A 22,442-nucleotide genomic window follows, 5' to 3' on the forward strand; every position below is an offset into this window, starting at 1 on the left:
CATCAAGAAGTATGTTGCTTGTCAGGGTGTGGGTGTGAGTTCCGAGAGACTAAGGCCAGCCTCCTTCACTCTTGTCTCCCGCTGCCCAGAGGAAGGGCCTGGCACTCGGAAGTTGGCACAGTATGTTTGTTGAATGAGTCCACGGATGCCTGAGGCTGTGAAGGCTCGAGGGAGGAGCAGACACACAACCAGGGCATCTGGGTCAGGGGGTATTTGAAGCCCCTGCAGTGTGCCGGGGCTGCAGACACATGCCCCCACCTGCCTCGGGAAGTGCAGCTGGATGGACTGTGCCCAGCTCCGCTCAGGGGCTCAGCTCTGTGCTGTGAGAGGCAGAGGGAGAGGAAGGAGAAGCTCCGTCCTCAACAAAAAGTGGAGTTTGATGTGTAGGGGTCAGGGAAGGTGGCCTTTGAGCAGGGAGTGACCACGTGGGTACTTGGGGAGATTTCCAGGTTGAGGAAGCTCTGTGCAAAGGCCTTGGGTGAGAGCTTGCGGGCAGGGGTAGGGTGGGGGAGGTTTCAAGGTCATGTGGCTGGAGGGAGCAAGGGGTATGGAGTCCAGGTGTGCACAGGAGTGTTTGAGTGTGTCCATGTGTGTGTGAGGTCCTGCAGGGCCCTGCAGGGCTCTGGGTGAAATGGGGGCCTTTCCAGGTTTAGAGCGGAGCCCTGTCTTGGCTTCGGTTTCTGGAGGGTGGGGCAGAGGCAGGGGGCACGTAGGAGCTTCCCAGTGTTGGGGCACTATCAATGTGGTCGCTGGGCCAGGCTGGCTGGGGTGTAGGCAGGGAGGAGGCACTGGAGGAGTGGATGGGACAAGACTGGGCTCAGGGAGATTGGGCGCATCCCAGGTTCTGCCTGAGCATCTGGAGCTGGATTTTATCAGGGCAGGAGGGTTAGGGAAGGAGCAGCTTTGATCATTGCATTTATTGTGAGGAGACAGTTTATCACGAGTATTGGTATTATTTTGGCCTGACTTTCATTACTGCTGTTGGTCATCATCTTGTTTCTGTTTAACCTTTTAGGAAACGATGTACCACTTATTTTAAGATATTATGAGTGTTAATCATTGTTCTGAAATCCAACTGAGGAAAGCAATATGGAGATACCTTAAACAGATACAAGTAGACCTACCATTTGATCCAGCAATCCCATTACTGAGCATCTACCCAGAAGAACAAAAGACATTCTATAAAAAAGACATCTGCACCCGAATGTTTATAGCAGCACAATTCACAATGGCAAAGATGTGGAAACAACCCAAGTGCCCATCAATACATGAGTGGATTAATAAAATGTGGTATATGTATACAATGGAGCACTACTTAGCTATAAGAAACAATGGTGATAGAGCACCTCTTGTATTTTCCTGGATAGAGCTGGAACCCATTCTACTAAGTGAAGTGTCCCAAGAATGAAAAATAAGCACCACATGTACTCACCATCAAGTTGGTTTCACTGATCATCACCTAAGAGCACGTTAAGAAATAACATCGATCGGGTGTCCGGCAGATATGGGTGAGGGAAGGAATGGGTGTATACATATATAATGAGTGTGATACGCACTGTCTAGGGGATGGGCATGCTTGAAGCTCTGATTTGGGGTGGGGGGAAGGGCAATATGCTAAACCTAAACTTTTATACCCCCATAATATGCTGAAACAAAACAAAACAAAACAAAACAAAAAAGAAATCCAACTGAATTTTCTTCCAAGAAAGATTCAATTTAAAGCACTTTGGTGACCTGGAGGAAAGGGTGCTGTGGACACATAAGATTTTTTCTCTTTTTTGAGACAGGGTCTCACTCTGTCACCCAGGCTGGAGTGCAGTGGCTCGATCATAGCTCACGGCAGCCTCAAACTCCTGGGCTCAAGTGATCCTCCTGCCTCAGCCTCCCAAGGAGTTGGGACCACAGGTGTGTGTCACCACACCTGTTCACACAAGGTTTTAATGCCCTATCATTATATCGACAATCAGCACGGTGATTATATATGTTGACAGGACTCAGATCCATGAAGTTTGGGTAAATCTAAATCTGTTTCTTTACTCTAAAAACATCCTCCTGACATTTGAGGTGTCTCTCTCCACGTTGGGAGTAGAAATTGCTCTTCTATTAATTTAGAGCCCCTTTCCTGGTTCTGTTGTGTGAGTTGCCCTCCTGGGATCACAGGTCAGCCGTGTGGGTGTGGGTTAGAAGTATAGTCTCAGCTTCGCCTCCTGCCCCCCATCAAAACCTGCCTTCTAATGAGATCTCCAGGGGCTTGGCCTGCACCTTTACGTTGGGGAAGTACTGCAACGGAACACTTTTAAGAGTTTCTGAAGCCTTCGTGCTTTGGGATCAGCATTTTATGAAGGCTTCTAGGTTTAAATCTGAGGAATGCCTGCAGGTGTATAGCGCTGGTGTGAACAGAGCTGAGCACTTGGCTCGAGTACAAGTGGACCCAGTGTCCCCAGTGATCTGGCACCCCTGGGTGCTTTCTTAGAGAGCCCTTTGAAAATGAGACCCCCAGGAATCTGGTGTGTGTGCTGGCATGGAAAAGAGAGCCCCTCTTTCCTAAGGAAAGGGTCGACAGTGAGGGTCCAGGGAGTGGAGGGGAAGCCCAGGTGTCTTGGCGCCCAGTGGAGCAGGTGCGTGAGCAAATCCGTATTGCTGGAACGAAGTGGCTGTTTGGTGTAAGTCAGTGCACTTATTTGGAAAACATTGCCCAGGGATCTCAGAACTGTTTGTTGCCTTTTCCTTAACATTTCTCTTGTCAAGAGTGATGAGAAAATTGCCTGAGCGGGAACTCGAGAAGTGCAAATTTGTTAATATCTCCTTTGACAGTGGTTTGTATTCAGAGCTGTTTATGAGCTGTCACAAATCATTTCTAGTTAAAACGTGCTGCCGTCGAATCGCGCACCTGAGCGTCTGGGAGGGTGTGTGCAGGGGCTGGCGCCGCGGCCCGCAGGGGTGTGAGCACGGGTGCCGCGGGTCTGGCTCTTAAGTTGGTGAGTGGAATTGTAAAGAGGGAAAACGGCTTGATTCCTGTGGGAAAGCTCTGGTTTTGAAGATTTTCTCCCTTTTAATGATCTTTGGAAGCTCAATGTAAAGGCCTGGCCTCTTTGATGGCTGGGATAGATGGGGATTCGGTGCTAGTCCTTTTGCTTTTTGATGGTGTTGATCAGATTCCGGGGTGACGCTCGTGACTCATTGTTGATAGAGCCTGGATGTGTGTTGGTTTTTCCACAAACAGTGGCGGGCTTCTCTCACCCACCTGCCCTGCCCCCTTCACCCTGTGCCTGTGGCAGACGTACGTGTTCAAGGTGGTGTTCTGGGGTTCAGGGTGCAGCCTTCAGTCTTGGATTGTGAGAAACAAGGTCTGGATGCTTCGGAGCAGTGGTTCTCAACTGGGGCCATTTGTCCCCCTGGGGACATTTTCAACGCCTGGAGATGTTTTTGGTTATCACAACCGGGAGGTGAGAGGTGCTGCTGGCACATAGTGGGTGGAGGAGGCCAGGGCTGCTGCTGGACAGCCCACAGTGCGAGGACAGCCCCACCACAAAGGGTTATCCAGCTCCAAATGTCACAGTGCCCAGGTTGAGAAACAAAGTGGCAGTTCTGGTAGATGGGTAACAGTAAAGATGAGAAAATAGGCCAGGCGTGGTGGCTCCCATCTGTAATCCCAGCACTTTGGGAGGCTGAAGTGGGAGGATCGCTTGAGCCCAGGAGTTGGAGGCTGCAGTGAGCCATGGTGAGGCCACTGCACCCCAGCCTGGGTGACAGAGTGAGACCCTGTCTCAAAAAAAAAAAAAAGATATACAGTGGCCAGAGAGTGGTTGAAATGATGTCAGATCTCCAGTGTCTGGTTCTGGTTCTTTTTCATTTTCATTTATTTATGTAGTATTCAGAAAGGAAATTGTATTGCCCCAAATCCATTTTTTTCCCAACCAAGACAAATAGTTGAGAATTGCTGAGTTCCCACTAGGCAGACACTCCAGCAGGGAACCCGACTCTCTGTGCTTCCAAAATGTTCTGCTTGACAGGGATTGTAGGGGTTTTGTTTAAGCTCCTGGTTTGTCTTAATCAGTGAATTCTATGAAATCTTGTTTTTGTTAGCATTAAAATGGAATCTGCTAATAAATGGCCACCAGAGACAATGGTGAAAACACTTCAAATGAGATGCATTTTAGTGAAGATTTATGGTCACTAAATTGGCTATTTAATTTTGCTTTCATGATTTCAAAATTCAAATTTCTTTAAACAAATGTTTAGAATTTGAGGGAAATTCAGGGATTGGAATAAACTGGAATAATCTGTTGAGGGTGAACCCAAGATTAAATTATTTTTTAGGATTTCTCTTTTTTCCTTTTGTCTGGTCGCTTAAAAGCTTTTATGATCTGATTATACCTTATCGATAGTTGCAGTTGACAAATTTCTTGTTCATTAATTCAGTATTTAGGTCACGATGTTTCTTCCTAGCTTAGTACTGAGGCTGTGGTTCTCTCATGATAGAGAGTTCCTCCTTTCTTAGTCCAGTTACCAACAGTGTTCAAATGAGGCAGAGAAAGGATTCGGTGAAAAGGACTCGCCTTTTAACCTCTATAAAACAAGTTTCCCAGAAAATGCCCCGTAAAGGTGACTCATGATTCTAACCCAGAACAGCTGGTGCTGTGGCCGAGCACGACTTCCAGGCCGTGTTGTGGCAGACCAGGGTCTCGAGGGCGGGCTCACGCTCTGTCATCTGTGCTCAATTCAGGATGACAGCCTGTTCCTGAAACAAGCTCTTTTTGGCTGCTGTTGTGCTTCCAGAGCACTTGTACAAGTTCATGAGGCTTCCTAAACAAAAGGTGAATTTGCATAGTTTGTGGATACCTCCTCATTTCTAATTGACTTTTGGGCAAAATGAGTTTTAATAGTAAAACATCCCACATTTGCAGCTCTTAGAGAGGAACTAAGTAAAAGAAACCACAAGCTCTAGAATATTCTATTATATATATATGTATGTAAACCGTACATTGTTATATGGCTTTGGTTCATACCCCAGTTGGTTCTTTAGCCTGTTTTCTGATTTTTCCCATCCGTCCATCTGTCCGTCCAACCATGCTGCTCACCATACTCAAGGGCCGTCCCCTTCACTGTCTTCATGGCCACCCCACGCTCTCCTCTGCTGGGCGCACGCTTGCTGGGCGAGCCCACCTGCGCGTCTCCTGGCCCAGTGGAGGCCTCACGTGGGGAGCGTGGTTTGGAGAAGCCCCTGTTCACTCTGCCACTCACCTGCACCGTGACCTTTGGCTGTGCAGAATGTCAAGCCTCTCTTAAAAGTGGATGTAGCAGAATCTCTCAGGATTTTTTTGGGAGGCATTGAGTGAAATATGCCATGTAAATTTTTGTAGTGTGGAAGGTGCTCAGTGCAGCTCAGTTACTTTCCCTTGACTAGAGAGTGCTGTATTTGCTCTTCAGATCATGTCCTAAGAGCACATAACGGTTTGTATTGAAGGTCCTCGCTGTGACCTATTGATTTTCAGTGGCAGTTGAGCGGCCCACGTGCCAGAGCTTGGGAAATGTGCCCCGTGCTGTCCTGAGCTTGTTTCTGACCCCACGGGAGCCCGTTCCCTCGGAGCTGACTGCTCCCTGATGTCTGCAAACAGTGCCTTCCCGGCTTTTCAGCAGCCCTGTCAGGAGCCCCGAAGCCTTTCTTTGTCTCAGGAATCTGCTGAAGATTTGCTTTTGTGTACTGTCATAAATGACTTAAGTGTATTACAGTGCTTTGCAAATCTTTCTCTAATCCATTTTGACAAACAGCTGAGTAGTATTGGTTTTACATGAACTTGGCAAAATTTGTTCCTGTTCGGGGTGACTGGGAGCATATGACAACTGGAAGGAAATGCAAGATCCTCAAGGGTGGCGTTTCTCTGACGCAGCCGATTATCTCCTTGTCCACACTGCTTTGTTGCTGTAGTTGCTGTTCCTTCTCCCACCATTTCCTTCCCTCCTTGCAGATGTCTATCTTTCTAGGACTTTCCTTGTGTTTTTTGACCTTCTGTCTCATAGACAGTAATGACGGGTCCATCCATCCTTGAACCCCACTGTTGTGTCCCTCGGCCATCGCAGAGCCCTCTACCCCTGGTCTGAGCCTCTCTAGGGACAGGGAGCTTGTCTCCCCAGAAACTACCCTGAAGCCTTCCTGGACACGGCTGGAACGCGCCTCCCCATGGCCTCCCCGGCTGCCATTCAGGGCAGGGCTCACTGTTCTTCCACTTGTGAGCCTGCAGGCTCCTGTGGCCCCGGGGCCCCCACCCCACGCCCCATCCCTCCCTGGGGCAGCCAGGTGGCTTTCTCCTCCATCCTCTGGCTTGTTGCCTGCCCTGCCCGTTCCTCTCCAGAGAAGGGGGTGTGTTCACCCAGGCAGGGGACAGCTTGCCCGGGCTCAGCACAGTAGGCCTTGGGACGCGACGAGGGCGCGGGCAGGTGTGAGGCTGCAGCGCTTAGTCCTGGCTCGAGGGAATAGCCAAGTGCTGCCCCGACATTCCAGAGACCAGTGGAAAATAGACCAGTGGGTTCTTGCTTGTTCTCCTTGCTAGATGATGGATTTTCTTCCTCTTGTTTACCAAGAAAGAATGTGGTTTCTGAGCCAAGGACTTGGATTCCCGCTTCTTGGTGAGTCTCCTCATTTGTAGAAAGATAACTTAGAGCAAAGGCTCACACATGCTTGCCTGGGCCAGAGCAGATTTCAGCAAATGCTTATAAAAATACCGGTTTAGCTCAAATTTCAAGCTAAGAATCCTCGCTGTTGGTTTTACATTTTCCACTCAGCCCTTCCCCCCGTGTGGGGGTCGTATCCTGACCTCAGCTGTGTCCGAAGGAACGCTGGCTGGGCCCGCAGAGCTAGCGAGAGGCCGCCGGCAGCCAGCCTTGTGGTTAGGAACTCCGGCGTTGTTAGAAGTGCAGGTTTCTAGCCTGCTTTGGAGTTCAGGGAAGAGCCTCGAGAGTCGTGAAGACCTCGTCTGTCCTGAAGGCTGCCCCAGGGTCACGACTCACCTGGCTGAAGGGGGGTTCCAGCCGCGTGCGATGCCCGTGCGGTGCCCAGGAGGCCGGAGCGGCAGCACGGAGGGAGGGCCGGGCTGGGCTGTGGGGGCCACGTGGCTCAACGCGTGTGGCCTGAGCGCCAGGCCCAGCCTTCCCGTTGCCAGCGTGGGGGTCTTCATGGTGGCCTGGTGAGGACCGTGAGGGCACCGGCAGAGATGGGCCTCAGGGGGCTGCACAGGGCCCGGACAGGAGCTTGCTTCCGAGAGGGCTGGGGAAGTGACCTGCGACCTGGGGTGCCTCCCCCGCCCTCCTGCGCCCCACCTTCCCCACCTGTGGAGGGCAGACACGGGAGCAGTAGCACCACCCACCTCCCGGGGCTCTCAGGGAGATGCGGGAATCAGTAACGGGAGTGCTCACACCGCGCTGGCCTGTCCTGGTGTTTGCCAGGGTTACAGGGGGCGGGGCCCGGCCCAGGACTGTGTGTCCCTCAAGACTGGGCTGTAGCGGAACTTCAGCTTCTCTTGGATGAACAGTCTGATTTTGCTTGACGAGGTCCAGTCAGCCTGACTTGGGAATTTGGAGGAAACTGTCACATAGCCCCGGAGCACGTAAGGGGGCAAGGGGGCGTCTGGGGCAGGACGGCCCAGGAGGGCGGGGCACAGGGCGGGGTGACTGGTGGGGAGGACGTGCCCTGCTGCCCCTGCGCAGGTCGCACCTGCACGCCCTCCCAGGCCCCGAGTTGCTGTTGGTTGGTTGGACACCGTTTCAAAGATCAGGGGCTAGTGGGGGATGAAAGTGGCCGCTGAGGGTCCTGCACAGCGAGGACAGGACCTTTGAGGCGGAGCCCTGCCAGACGGCTGCTCCAGTTACCGCCCACGGAGCAGGGGCCCGAGAGCTGGATGGCTTCCCAGCCCCCGCAGTCACATCTTCAGACTGGGCCTCACTGCTGTTTCAAAAGGGAATATCTAGAACATCAGACACACCCATATACATTTTTTTTTTTTTGAGACAGAGTGTTGCTGTGTTGCCCTGGCTAGAGTGAGTGCCGTGGCGTCAGCCTAGCTCACAGCAACCTCAAACTCCTGGGCTTAAGCGATCCTCCTGCCTCAGCCTCCCGAGTAGCTGGGACTACAGGCATGCGCCACCATGCCCGGCTAATGTTTTCTATATATATTTTAGTTGGCCAGATAATTTCTTTCTATTTTTAGTAGAGATGGGGTCTCGCTCTTGCTGAGGCTCGTCTCGAACTCCTGACCTCGAGCGATCCACCCGCCTCGGCCTCCCAGAGTGCTAGGATCACAGGCGTGAGCCACCGAGCCCGGCCAGACACACCCGTATTTAATAGTATGTACAACATTTTATTAAGTCAGAAATGAATGATTTCTGAAGTATTTGCCATCATTCAATTATACAGTATCCCTTTATGAGTGTTGCTAATTAAGAACTGACTTTTTTTCATAGATATCCTGAGCCCAATAACGTAGGTAAGTAACGTTCTTGGCAGAGGGGCTGGTGACATGTGTTTTATATTAGACGTCGTACTGCGCTTCCTTGTGATTGTCGGGAGTGGTCGAATATCGTTCGGTACTTTTCTCTGCGAGAGGCTGTGCTTTGGACTGTGTGAAGTGATTTCTCTGTAGCCTTTCCCTTCTTCCAAGAGTTTGAATCTGGGTTGATTTCTGTTGATCAAGCTTCCCAAGATGCATTGCTGAAAAGAGTAGTTGGAGAATGTCTCTGAAGAAAGCACATAGATGTATTTCTCAACTGTGCTGTTTTACAAAAGCATTTCAAATACAATCTTCTTGGATCTGGAAGACTGTGAGTTGGCTTATAAACCGCCTAGAATGTTTCAAGGTTGAGGCCAACGTTGGCAAATTAATCTATAAAATCATATAAGTGCTCTCTTTTCTTTCACCTGATTTAACGCTGAGTTGCACAAGCCAGAGACTTGGCGCTGTTCTGACCCTGTGCCCCGCCCGTTCTACATGTCACCGAGTCTTCTAAGTGCCTTTTCACCAACTCCTTTCCCGTCCCCACCGTGACTGCCTCAGATTCTCAGCATTTCCTGCTTGGACTTTGCACCAGCCTCTGCGCAGACTGCTCTGCCTCCAACCTCCTCCTTGTGTGTCCTTCCCTGTGCTTTTTAAGCTCCTGGTCTGGCCCCACTCCGAGAGCTGCCTTAGCCACCTGGCAGCAGGGCTGACCTGTCGCTGCTTGGCCTCAGGAGGCCAGGCCGGAGTTGCTGTGTGGCCTGCTCTAGGTCCCCTCTGCCCATGTCACCCAGTTTCTCCAGTGACACCTGTCAATCTGCTTCTTCCCAAAGAGCTCGCCCTCCCCACTCCACTGCCTGGAGTGTGGCCTCTCCATCGTGCGGTACAAACCTCACCTGTCCAAGTGAGCCCTTTTCTGTTTGCACCATAATTTGCTGAAATGTGTAACAAGGATGAATTGTTCCCTGGCACCCAGGAGCAAGATGTGCCACATCTCTTTATTTTCCCAGAGCAATTAAACCTCCCTTGAGCCCTGACTCTCTGAGAACCGGGAGATGCCTGTATCCATCATTTGGGGCTATCCTTCCCCTCCGGGTCCTACTTGTCACTCATCTGCTCCTCCGACTCCGCAGTGCTCGGTTGGCAGGGGGTCCTGCTTGCTCAGCAGTCAAAGTCTGCTGGAGTCATGTCCCCGAGGGGTGGGCCCCCGGGTTGAGACCCTCGCTCAGCTGCTTAGAGCCCAGCCTCCATGGAGCCTCCTCCTGGCTCCATGAGGCCCTGCCGGGGCACTGCCCCTCTTCTCCCTCAGCCTCTGAACACGGAATGTGCTTCTCATCCCCTCCCCCAGATCTGATTGATGTGGGTTTAGATCTCTTTTTTCAAATGTTTGTGTGTTTAAGAATTATTTGGGGACCTTGTTAAATACGTAGATTCCTACACTTCACTGGAAGAGGTTCTGGCTCAGAGGAGCTGAGATGGTGCCCAGGAGTGAAGGTGTCTTTTAGTAAGAACGCCTGGCGCTTTTGACATCGTTGTTCTGTTGCTCCAACAGTGAGTAGTGCTTGCCTGGCCCTTCAAAACGAAGACTTATTTGGGATTTGTTTTCAGGGCTCCCCCTAATTCTCCCTTTGGACCCAGAAACACAGAAGGCCATTTTGCTACAAATCATCTTCACAAATCGCTCTGCTGCCTGGCTCTGTGTTCATAACCGGCCAGGGGCTCCTTCAGTTCAGGGCATAGGCCCTGCTTATCCTGTGCGATGCTTCGTGCCTCGTTCCGGATCCTGATGTGGGCAGGAACAGTGCTGGGGACAAGTGTATGCCGCAAATGGAGGAAGGCACCAAACCCAACGTTTGTTTTCTCTTTTCTTCCTGACATCATGCTCCTGTGTCCAGAGGTGGGAGGATTCCGAGGGTCTCTGATGCCTTCTCTGTTCTGGGCTTGGACTCTGCTGAAAATGAGATTTTTTTTTTTAATTGGCAAAATGATCATCTTTGGTAGAAGGCAAGCTGCTGCAGTGGGTCCCACATTTGGATGGTAGCTGGTGGCAGCTTTCACACGGAGGAGAGGGGAGCTGCTTTAAGCCCTGCCATCCTAGCCAGACCCCCATGGATCCCAGGAGCTGGTCCCCACCCACCCTTGGAGTTGCCTTCAGGGTGTTAGTTACAGCTTCATTCACAACCTCAAGGGGTGGTGAGACCCGGAGTACAGTGGAAATAAACAGAATTCTGAGTAAGCGTGATATTAAAGTTGCAATTTTTATGTTCCAGTGAGATCAGAACATCTTTTATGTTGATGGAAGGCCAGATCCACTTTCACCTGGAATCTCTTCTTGTAATAACATCATTTCCTGAGTTCTGGCCCAGGTCTTGGTTGGAATTAACAGGGTAATGGTTACAAGGAGGAGGTTGGTAAAAGTGTTCTCAGACTGCAGTCTGAGTTAGGAAGGTGACAAATTGCTTAGCTGTCTTCAGTTACACCTATATTTGCAAAATATACTTTTATTTGCATAGTCCAAATAATTCCATTAGAAACATTTTCAGTATACAGTCAATCATACAGAGTCATGCACTTTTTTTTTTTTTTTTGCCATACACTTTTAAATTAACAGAGAAATGTTCTTTTGAAAACTATTTCTGATCACTGGAGTGCGTGTGTGTGTGTATTGGTTGTTTTCCGTGTTCACACAGGCCTGCAGCATTAGTGATTAACCAGTAACAACCATTTCCACCTCTCACATGTTGTGTTGGAATTTGAGAAGAATGAGGACAGTTTTATTGGGATTGTGAAGTTTTCCAGGGGCGTAGCCTGTGTGTGATAATTCTCTTTCTAAAAACAACCTGTGCAGTGTTCGCATGCTTGAGACCTACTCTCCGTGTTGCTCACATCCGGCTCCTGCTGCCATCTGACTTTGAGATGAGCAACCCTCCCTTCGGATGTTGCATGTGACTCAGCTACTTCATTTGTTTGTTCTCATCTTTTGCTTTTCTGGAAGATTTGAGCCAGAGGTGAAGGCCCCTCAGGCTGGTTGATTGGAAACCACCCACATCTGAGCTTGGTCCAGCAGGTGTCCTGGGGCCCCTGGTGACAGCTTGAGAACTGACACAGATTATGAGTCACTCACTGTCCTTCCCAAGCTTTGATTCAAGGTAATGTGGGCAGGCCAATTATTCTTTCTTTCTTTTTTTTTTTTAGGCGGTGGTGTCTCACTGTGGTGCCCAGGCTGGCCTGGGCTCTAGTGATCCTGCCTTAGTCTCCAAGTAGCTGGGACCATAGGTGCAGCCACCATGCCAAGATTAATGCATTCTTTTAGCAATCTTTTTAATTTTGGTATTTTTCAAGATGTGCATGGGGTGGAGTTTTCCTCCTAAGGCCACAGTTTTATAGCGATTGTTTGCTTATCCATGACAGTGTTCTGTGTCCTGTCGATGAGCTGCAGACGGCTGCCTCTGCTCCTCTCTCAGTCTGCCCCGAACTCTCCATTCTTTTCCTTTGCCTCTGTTCCTCCTGCACCCGTCTCTCTCCTCCATCCTGGTGAGCAGCCCCTGTCCCTGGGAAATTGGCCATTTGCGTTGAGTGTTAGGGTCTTGCTGTTGTAATTCTTATTTTGGTTCTCACAAAAATTCCAGTTATTTGAATTTTCTAGCTGTTAGGATTCTGGCTAAGGGGCAGTTAATTTCGTCTGAGGATCTGAAAACATGGTGCTTATTGGTCTTTATATGCACATCTGAGTTTATTGCTAAAGACATCGAGGAAGAAAGACCTTTGAATAAGTCAGCAGGTGCAAAACCTTATGCATTGAAATGACTCTTCTCCCTGGCCCTTCGCAGCCGAGGTGTACCTCACACACCACAGCCTGTCACTTAGCTGGTTTTCCCTGGAACACAGCGTTGCTCTAAGTCACTGCAAACGCCTTTTGGTGCCCATTTCTCTTACTTATGTCATTAACTTCAGATTGTTCCACTTTCTAAAGCCTAAAGTAATACACAAACTAAAGCCCTGAAACGTTTAGAAGCTGTGCAGTATTATATTGTAAACCTGTAAAAATTCTTAACAAAGTTAGTGGTTTGGAAGGATTTTCATGAGAACTCCTTCAGCTAAAAGGTAGTAAAGTAAATGCCTTAAAATAACTAAACTGTGGCTTATAACAAGGCCATTGTTTGGCAGTGTCCACCTTTTAAAAACTTTCCAAAACGTGGAGGAGGAAATGATTCTGAGACAAAGTAGTGATTTTAAAAATGAGGACAGTAAATTAACATTGACATTATTTGCCAACAGTTGATTTCTTGTCTGCCAGCTTTTTACCCCACATTCTGAATAAATTGGACCACGTGAAGAATTAGAAGATTAACTTTACTTTTTTTTCCTAATTGAAATTGGTTTTGCAGAAGTGGAAATTTGGCAGCGAGTATGGAAACTAGCAAATCAGTTTACAGTGTTCCGTACTTCTTAGTTTAATGAAAGCCACAAGAATGAGGAAAGACTGCACAGGGTTGAATAAGAGAAGGCTACGCTAGCGTAGAGTTTGCCTTTTCTGGAAGTTTATTTTTACCCTTATTAATTCAGTAGCATGTAGAACAGCATGTCCAGACTTTAGTTGGTTAATAGGGGCCTTCAAGCTGGGCAGGATTTCAACTTCAGTAGTTATTTTTTTAGTGGTCTCATGGAGAAAATGCTGGGAAATATTCTAAGAATGGTGTAAAATGAAGAAGAACTTGGTAATTTTTAAAAAGCCTGTGACCCAACAGAATGTAAGCAATTGGCTTACACAACAGTGACAATCTTTACAATCAGATGCTGTGCTCTGAAATAGTACTCTAATGAGGTGGTAGAAGCATGTATCTATTTTTGGTTAAAATTATCAGTTAATGTGGGAATATTTGCGGCATCTGTGTCCTTTCAAATAAAATAGGGTTATGATCGGTGGTTTCCTAAGTGAAAACCCATTTGCGTGATGGTTTCAGCTGACAGCACCAGTCCGTGTTTCCCAGCCTGCTGCAGCCCTAGCGAGCCGTCAGACGTAACAGACTTACTCTGGGGTCTGTCTGAGTTGGCAGTCCAGGAGTTCCTTCCAAATAGATGTTCTCTTCTCATCCTTGGACAGTCTCAGGTGTCTGCACCAGGCCTGGTCCTGCTTTCAAAGTCAGTGTCCTGGCTGCATCTTCTCTTCCCTCCCCCAGTGTTCACTTGCCCTCTGCCCCTCCCAGGTGGTGCTTTCCATCAGCCGACTCCAAACTAACAGGGGAGTTGAGGCAGGCTCCCTTGACCTACAGGCAAACCAGGGCTGTCTAGCATCCCCTGGGAGCTTGTTAGAAACGTGCAACCGTGGGATTCACTCCAGACCTGCGGTGTCAGAATCTGTCTGGGTTCTAGAGTGCAAAGCAGTGCTTATGCCAAGCCTATTTGCATTACCATATACAGGTTTATCAAAGCGTTGAAAACCAAGGCAAAGGGACTTGAGCAGTGGAATGTATTTTCGTTAAGTTATTTCAGAATACTGGATCACAGACTTTATTTGAAAAGTTCATGAACAGATAGTACAGATGGGGTGAGTTCTGTTTGGCTCCAGCAGGGAACATTTAGCTCTTTCTGCTTTCCAGTTAGTTCATGAGTCTTGCAGGGCTGTGCTGTAAAGGATCATCCTTGAGGACCTTCGAAATTTTTACTGGTAGGCTAGAGTTGCTCTTCTCTGTAGCAAAACTGACTGGTCGGATATGAAATCATTTTAGTAGATCACAACCAGTACTAAAACATCGAACTGCAATAGAAGAGAAGACAGGATGTATTTCAAATAGTAAAGTATTGTTTTTAGAAACTTTAAAAATGGTATACATGTGAGATATGTGTGTGTGCATGTGTGTATATATTTAAATAGCTCAACCCAGAGTGTATGCATGTGGATATGTGTATGTATTTGTGCATACTGCATTAAGAATGTTGGAAAGTACAAAATGACTAGTATCATGGGAGACTTAAACAGGAAATATCAAAAGACATAGTTCATGTGGTTTAATGGAGGAGAATGGCCCAGCACAGATGTCTGTTATTGGCTTAGTTTACCAAACACCACATAAATACCCATCTATATATTAATGAACAGTAAACAGTTTGTCATTCAGAAATGTTGGGAAACAGGGTGTTCAGATTTTTAACCCATTCTAGTTAATATAGAGCTATCATATAATACCATTGACAGATTTAGATGACTAGAAACCAGTGAGATTTGGCCAAGTCTAAGAAGATTTTGAGCCTCAATGATTTCTTGCTGCTGAGTTAGACGACTTTAGGATCTTTTGTTTCTCTGGCACCATGACGGTAAATGTCCAGGATCTATGTGTGAATAAAGGATGGAGAGAGGGACCCTTTGAGCCCACAGAACACTCATTTCCTGGTCCCCGTGAGGGCTGCGCGTGCACTTTCTGAGTGCTCAGCCTGCCGGGCGAGGACCTCAGCTACCACTGAGCACTGAGGAGTCCTGTCTCTGCTGCCTCCTAGTGCCACCTCTTCTGACATCCTCAGCATCTGCACAGCGCTTGGCGCATTCAGCATCCGACAAGTCCTTGATGAATGAAGGCCTTGTGTGCATGCAGCATTAACCGGGGGCGGCCCTGTCCTGTCTTCCTTTCAGGTGGCTCTGGTGCTTGTGACGCTTAGGAGATGGGGCCTCTGGACTTTGCCACCTGAAGTGCTCAAGCCAAATAGCGTTGCTTTGCGTTAGTGAGGCTGGTGGCTGCTTTTGCTTTGACCGTCAGATCTCCCTGGTGGAAGGGAGAGGGCGGGGAGTGCTGGACCAGCCCTGGGGTGGGGACTGCTCTGCACCCCAGTCCCCTGCTCAACGCAGACTTTGGGGGGATGTTCCTGTCCTGGGCTGGAGAGTAAGTGTGTGTGGCAGCCAGGCGGGGACAGGCTGCCTCAGTCCAGGTGGACACTCTCCAGGGGCTGTCTGGGGGATCAGGTCTTCGAAGGGACCAGGCACTTTAACTGAGCCCCAGCGATGGCCCAGGTTGGTGCTCTGTGCTCCAGAAGAGGTGACTTGTGGGCTGGCTGTCGCCATTCCTTACTTCCTCCCAGCAAGCAGAATGGGACTGCTTCACGGCTATATTTGCTTTGAAGAGGGCCTTCATTTCTGTTTTGGAGTAAGGCAGCTTGAACTGGACCAGACAGCCGACACTCGGTATCTGGCTTTTGAATCCCTTTCGTTCCTCCTGGCTGGTCAGTGTCTGTGGGGAGTGGCCAGTGCCGCCCGCTGCCCACTCCTTGTGTGTCCCCCAGTCTGAAAGGCACCAGTGACATGCTTGCCAAGGCTTTGCTGGGAAACAAGCAGTCACACTTGCAGCCGTGGCAGGATGGTGGCGGCGCATAGCTGGCAGGAACCATGGCCAGTGTGTGGTCACTTGGCTGTGGTGGCCGGGAGACCTGGCCTGGGGTCTGGAGGGAGAAGCCGGCAGCGCTTCCTACTGCTCTGTGACTGGGGCCACCTTGGCCGCCGGCTCTTTTCCGAGGCCCAGCTCAGCGTGAGCACAGACCTCAGTACTGGGCGGTGGGGCCACAGGAAAGACTCACCTCGGCGTCAGTTTTCTCTGAAGTGACACAGCCCTGCGTGGGAGATGCGAGGTGGCTGTGCTGGGCCAGTTCGTGAAGACGTGTTGATATGAAATTGTGGCGTTCACGGGTTGGATGCGTGCATGAATGCACACGTGCACTTCACGTCAGGAAACTGTACCTGGCACGGAGACTCAGGTGTGTTACCACATCGGAGGTGGGGGCTTGGGTCCTTCTTCAACATTTCTGAAAAAATGGCATAAAGCAAGATTGGTTTTGGGAAGGATGCCTCTGTTTTTATTGCTTTTCTTCCGTGTCTTTCTGTGACACGAACATGCGTTACCGACTGCCGTGTTCTCCCCTCCGTGTTACGGTTTCCATGAAGCGGCGCCCTGCTCCTGTCTCCAGGGCCCCCAGGACCCCACCCGCTAGCGTCCTGCTTCAAGAGGGAAGGAAGCCTGTGGCCAGGTTTCCCTCTTAATCTTTTTCCAGAAGAAATTTCTTCCTTTACCGAAAGGAGACAGTGAGAATGTCATGAAGGTCAAGGACCGGCGTGCTCGCTTCCCGTTGGCATTTGCCAGGTCCTCACTCAGGGCAGGGCGTCCTCGCCCTGGCACTTTCCAGGAACTCCACCCACCTCCCTCTCCCTGCTCTGCCTCCAGGGGTTCAAACATGTTTCAGGAACATGTCATTCGGACGTGGTTGGGGTCCCAACCCCGCGGGACCACACTCTTGGGAAGCTGCGTGTGGATGCCTGGGACCCCCAGCAGTGGGCGGGCATGCGGGCAGCTTGGTGGCACTGATTCTCTTCCGGGGCTTTCTCATGAGCACACCATTCTTCTGGAGGCTTCGTGTCCTTTGTGGAGGCATGATGTTCACACTTGGTCTGCTTCCTTTGAGTGCTGGACTTTGTGTTGAGTTGTGTTTTGTGAGGTCGTGGAAAAGCCATGCACTTACTAGGACTGAGGGAGCAGGAAATGGGTGCGTGTCAGGCCTGCGTCCGAGCCCCCCACGTGCTGGGACCTGCACTGATTCTCTTGTCCGGCCTGGGGGTGCCGGGCGGTGGCCCTGCCTGAGCTGGGGATCCGGAGCTGTGGGTCATTGGCCCTTTTCACAGCTAGAGATGGGCCTGAGAGAGCTAAGACTGCGCTGGGAAGAAGAGGCGGGTTTGTTGAAATTCTCTGCCTTGTGTCATGGAACTGCTGTCTGTAGTTTTTCTTGGCTCAGGTGTGAGAATCCTGCTGCCTGCAGGTTGAGCAGGAGGGGACAGAGCTTGGAGATGACGCTCACGTTTACTGTGTGGTTTGTGGAGGCGTGAAGGAGTGGGAGTATATCCTAAGTTCCTGAGGATAGATTCAGGAGAGTGTGACAGGCTTCTGTAATGTGCTCTTTTAAATAATTGAACTGATTTGAGTATTTTAAAATATCCCTGTTATTAAACCAGTCCTTTCAAAATCTAAAATGGATACAACTTTAGTCATAATATTCTTTGTAATAAAAACAATTTCTCTCTGAAGGCTAGCAGAAATTGGATATATTTGTTTATTCAACTTTTATTTTGAATGAAGCTTAAATAAAATCTTGCTTAAAAAATTAAAATATCATAAGTTTTAAAATAAAAAATCTTAAAGATTTAGCCAGGTGCAATGGCACGTGCCTGTGGTCTGATCTACTTGGGAGCATGAGGCAGGAGGATGGCTTGAGCCTAGGAGTTCGAGGCTGTTGTGTGCTATGATCACACCTCTGAATAGACACTGTAGCCGCAACACTCCAGCCTGGGCAGCGCAGTGAGACCCCACCTCTAAATAACAGAAAACAAACTTTTGAAATAGATTGTCAGTAATTTGGATTAGCATTTTGTCTCAGAATTAGAGCTGGGTCATTTGATCCATATGGATTTTTTTCATTTGGGTTGGGAATGAAAGATTTATTGATACTAATGGAAAATTAAACATGAGTCACAGATTCTTCTTTTGGAAAATTTTCTTAGGGAACTTTTTGTTTTTAACCTTGAACTGTTAGTAGCTAGATGCCAGAGAAGTGACAAGGATATTTGCCAAAAGTGGTAACTATGGAGCCACACTTCTAGGCACGGACTCAGGGTCACAGGTAAAATGAAATTATCAGGGTCACAGGTAAAATGAAATTACCTAGGCACAGGTTCTGGAGGAATTGTGTGTTCATTATCCAGGGGTAGAACATGAGGCTAAGTGTCTTCCACCTATTTTGAAATTAATTTTGAAGCTGTGAGCTCTGCTTTGAAGGCTTGGGCAAATTCAGTGGCTGCAGCTATATTGTAGTGGCTAGAGGCTGACAAATCGTAATCTTTTTAATTTGGCTCATTTAAGAATGTTAAAGGCCTCCTGTGTGTCACGTGCTGTCAGAGCCCTGGGGATGCAGGGTGATGGTGATGTGCTTCCTGCCTGTAAGGAGCTCTTCACTGAGTAGGAAAGATGAATTTCCACTTTGGTAGATGAGGCAGGCATGGAGTCCTTCTCTGATGTTCCAGTGGTGTATGTATTTAATATCCACATATACATTTTATATATAGATTAAGCGCTCATTTTCTATTGCTGCATAACAAATTATTGTGAACTTAGTGGCTTAAAACAACACTCATTTGTTATCTCCCAGTCTCCCTGGCCCCCGAGTCGGTTACGGCTTCTGCTCGGGGTCTCACTGCTGCAGTGAAGGTGTTGGCCAGGCTGCGTTCTCATCCGCAGGTTTGAGTGGAGAAGAGTCCGTTCCCAGGCTCATTCGCGTTGTTGGCAGAATTCATTTACTTGTGACTATGGGACTGATGTCCCTGTTCCTTGCTGGCTGTTGGCTGGGGGCTGAACCCAGGTCCTAGAGGCCCCCGCAGCTCCTTGCCCCAAGGCCCCTCCCAGGCTGTGCCCACGTGGCAGCTCACGTCTCAGGGCCGTCGAGGGAGCCTCTCACTCCCGAGCTGCACAGATGGAGTCCCATATGGGGTAACCTGGTCTGACCAGGGGAGCGGCATCCTCTGCCATTTGCTGTTGGTAAGAGTGAGTCACAGGTTCCATCTGTCCTTGAGAGGAGGGGATCCTACATGGGTGTGAGCCACTGGGGGTCGCCTTAGAGTCCTGCCCATCACGATGCATTTCTGGTTATTCCACTGACCCCTGTTCCCAAGAAATCTGAGCATTTGAATCCTATGAAGATTGACAAGAATAGTCCCAGCTGAGGAATAAAAACTAAGATCTGGTAAGTCAGAAGTGGATTGTTTTCCTCTCTCAGTAGGTGGGAAACAGCAAGAGAAAGGACCGTCTGGAGGTTCACAGCATTGCTAGGAAGGAGCTGCTTAAAAACAGCGCGGTGTTTGGCTCGTGTGTTTGGGGTGGATCTCCGCAGGAATCTCGCAGGGTCCTCTAGCGAGATGCAGGCAGTTTCTCTCCGGCTGTCTTGGCGTTGGCTGATCATTTGGGAGTGACATATGGCAGGCACGCTTGGAGGGACACGTCCCCTGGAGAGTGCGATGCAGCGCGCAGGCCAGACAGATGGAGGCTTATTCCGCCTTGGGCGGGAGCGGTGCCGGGACTCGGGCAAGCTGGGAGCGGAGGGCACTCGTGGCCTCTGAGGTGGAGCTTTGCTGAGTTCACCTGACCCTGCTTGGTCAGGCGCGAGGTGGTCACCTGGGGAGACGCAGTGCACAGAGTGTGCTCACCGAGTTGGGACGAGGCTGCTGTGACAGACTGTGTGGGCTGGGTGGAATCTGCGGCACCAGACGGGAGGACATCCTGCGGACGGGACCGAGGGCAGGTGAAGACAGCCTTGCAGCCGGGGCCACGGGCACTGTCGTCCCGGCCAGAGCGCCACTGGCACAGGGTTGCCGCCCCGGGACTAGGCGTACCCTGCAGGGGAGGGGAAGCCACGCCGGGCCTGCTGCCTTTGCAGGTAGCGCTCGGTGCGTCCTCGTTGTCCTGAGAAATAGTGTTTGGATTGTTAAGAAAGAAAGTGGTCTTTTCACAGCCGTGCTTAGGATGTGTATGAATTTTAAAAAACCTGCCAGTCCAACAAGTACCCTGTCCATCACTTGTCCGTGGCCTCCCACAGAAGGTGCGGCCGCGTCCGTGGATGAGAGCTCCGTGCGCGGTGCCCCCGTGGCTGCCGGCAAACTGCGGGGGGTTTTGTCCCAGCTTCGTCATGTCCTCACGCGAGTTTTCGGTGTAATTCTTCTGTCTCACTTCCCTTTATTACGTGACGCTTGGCTCTGTGTTCCGTTTCTTTCATTTCGGTATTTGTGCCCTTGATCGTGAAAGCTCCAGTATTTTCTGGCGCACGGGGCGGGGGACGGTGCAGTAGGAGAAACCGAGATGTGGCTCACAGAAATTCTTCATTTTTCTTTCCAGCGGTTCAAGCTTTGCCTTTGTGACATCAAACCTCTTCTTCTGGTTGGGCCATTTTCAAGAGCTGACACCAGTTCCCACGTAGTTCAAAAGGTGAGCAGAACTGACGGCGCCTCCCTGCGAGTGTCTGGAAAGCAGAGCCTGTCGGCACACACGCTGTGCTGGGCGCGGCACACCTGTGTCCCCTGCACCTGTGTTTCTTCTTGGGGGTGTCTGGAAATAGAAGTTTGGATGACACCCATGTGTTTTGGTCAGCTGCGATGTCCTCAGGCCTAGACCCCACTCAGAGCCAGCCCGGTAGGGCAGGGGGTGGGATCAGTGGCGGTTCTGGGATGTGCTGGTGCACCCACCCCTGGCTTGCCCTCCCCAGCTCCCGCTGCACGCAGGCCCCTTACCGCCCTGTGCCTCTGTTTTGTCAGCTATTAAGTGATTTTAGTAATTTCATGTCAGGAAACAGCAAATGAAGAAATACATGAGAATCTTATAAGAAATTGTGTAAAATATAAGGTGCAAAATTTTTCTGAGTTTTTAATGTACCAGGTGGTACGACTGATGGCTTACAGCAAATCCCTTACTGGAACCTGAGCTTTATAAGGGCCAGGACCAGCCCCCTTCCCTCCCTTCCTCCCATTTATTCTTTCTTCAGGGTCTAGAACAGTGCCTGGTGTGTCAGGAGAGTTCACGCAAACTTTCCTCAAGTGAGATGAGTTGACGAAGACCCCCCCAGAGCTCTTGGAGCATATCCAGGCCCTATTATTTATGGTTGCTGTTGGAGTTAGACGAGGGGAATCTTCCTGGTTAGAGGAGGAGCATCAGGAAGGATTTCACGTGCTTCCTCACTGAGGCCCACAAGACCTTGAATTTAATGGACCCTTTACAGTTCGGAGCCTTCCTAAAATTGTGGGTGCTAAAAGCACGCATCACACAACACAGTCCCCATTCTGATTCAATGCCAGGTGCAATTCCTCTGTATTGCTGCGGTGAATGCAGTTCTTACGTGTTTGTCTCCTGAGTGGATTTCATGATCAGATATCCAAAAATTTGGAGTCCATTGCATCGATCCTCACAGGATGGGCATTAAGCTTCCCAGGGAGTACCCTGGCTGTGCACCTCATGCTGTTCAGTGTCTGAGGAAAGATGCGTCATCCGGATCATCCCTTTATTAGCCTGATGGGACAGCTCGCTGCTCGAGGAGGCCTTACCTTCACTGCCTTGGCGAGTGCAGACGGGTTGTGCTATTTCCCTCCCATAATGTGGCACCCCCACTGCCAGCTTAGAGGGGGAGGCTGCAGCTCATCTCTGCCAGGGTGGCTGAAAATGCGGGTTTCTCTTTCGTCATTTCCAATACAGTCCCCGTTGAACTGACCCACCAAAAACTAACACTGTCTTCAGCTGAGTTTTACTTGGTAGCTGATCGCACCACTGGGCTATGCCCTTAAAGACTGTGAGACTTAATTTACAACATTTTGGCAAAAGTAGAAATAAGTCTTCCAAATTACGTAAGTATCTGATTCCCTGTCAGATGGGGTTACCTCATTCATCAGCTGTTTTAAGCAACTTTCAAAACTGGTAATGGAAAACTTTCTCTTGACTGCAGTGCTGTGTGTGGATTTTAAATGAAATACAAAGCTGCTCCCTCCTGAGCAGCCTAGGGCTGAAGAGCAGGTCCCCGTCTCTGCAGAACTGCGCGTCTCCGTGCGTCTCGGGTAATTTTCAAGCACAGACTTAGGTTGTGAGGTGTTGTAAGAACTTTCACACCTCTAAAATAGGTTTTGGCAGCTGACTGTCCTGGAATTTATATTTGCTCTGTTACTTGTAAAATTTTGTCCCTTAAAAACACAGCTCGCAGCTGGCCTGTGAGACATTCCTAAGTGCTGAACACGGGCAGGTGGCGTGCCCTCCCCGGACTCGCCCGGGACGGCTGTGCACTAACTGCAGATGGTCCTGTCTTCCTGAACGGCGGGTTTATTTGGACTTGGTTTTAGATGTGGTTTAGGTTGTTATTAAATGTATTTTTAAATTTCACCTCCTTGGTGAGTCTGAAGAC

General features: G+C 49.7%; 1 long non-coding RNA gene across 1 annotated transcript in view; it reads left to right on the forward strand.

Moving 5' to 3' along the window:
• LOC123621846 overlaps positions 1-22,442 on the forward strand; it is a 152,472-nt gene that overhangs the window by 31,946 nt on the left and 98,084 nt on the right. Inside the window, exon 2 of the long non-coding RNA XR_006729282.1 lies at positions 20,399-20,488. This is a non-coding gene — a long non-coding RNA (uncharacterized LOC123621846). The remainder of the gene's footprint in view (positions 1-20,398; positions 20,489-22,442) is intronic.

Source organism: Lemur catta, chromosome 16 (genome assembly GCF_020740605.2).
Source record: "Lemur catta isolate mLemCat1 chromosome 16, mLemCat1.pri, whole genome shotgun sequence".
Lineage (NCBI taxonomy): Eukaryota > Metazoa > Chordata > Mammalia > Primates > Lemuridae > Lemur > Lemur catta.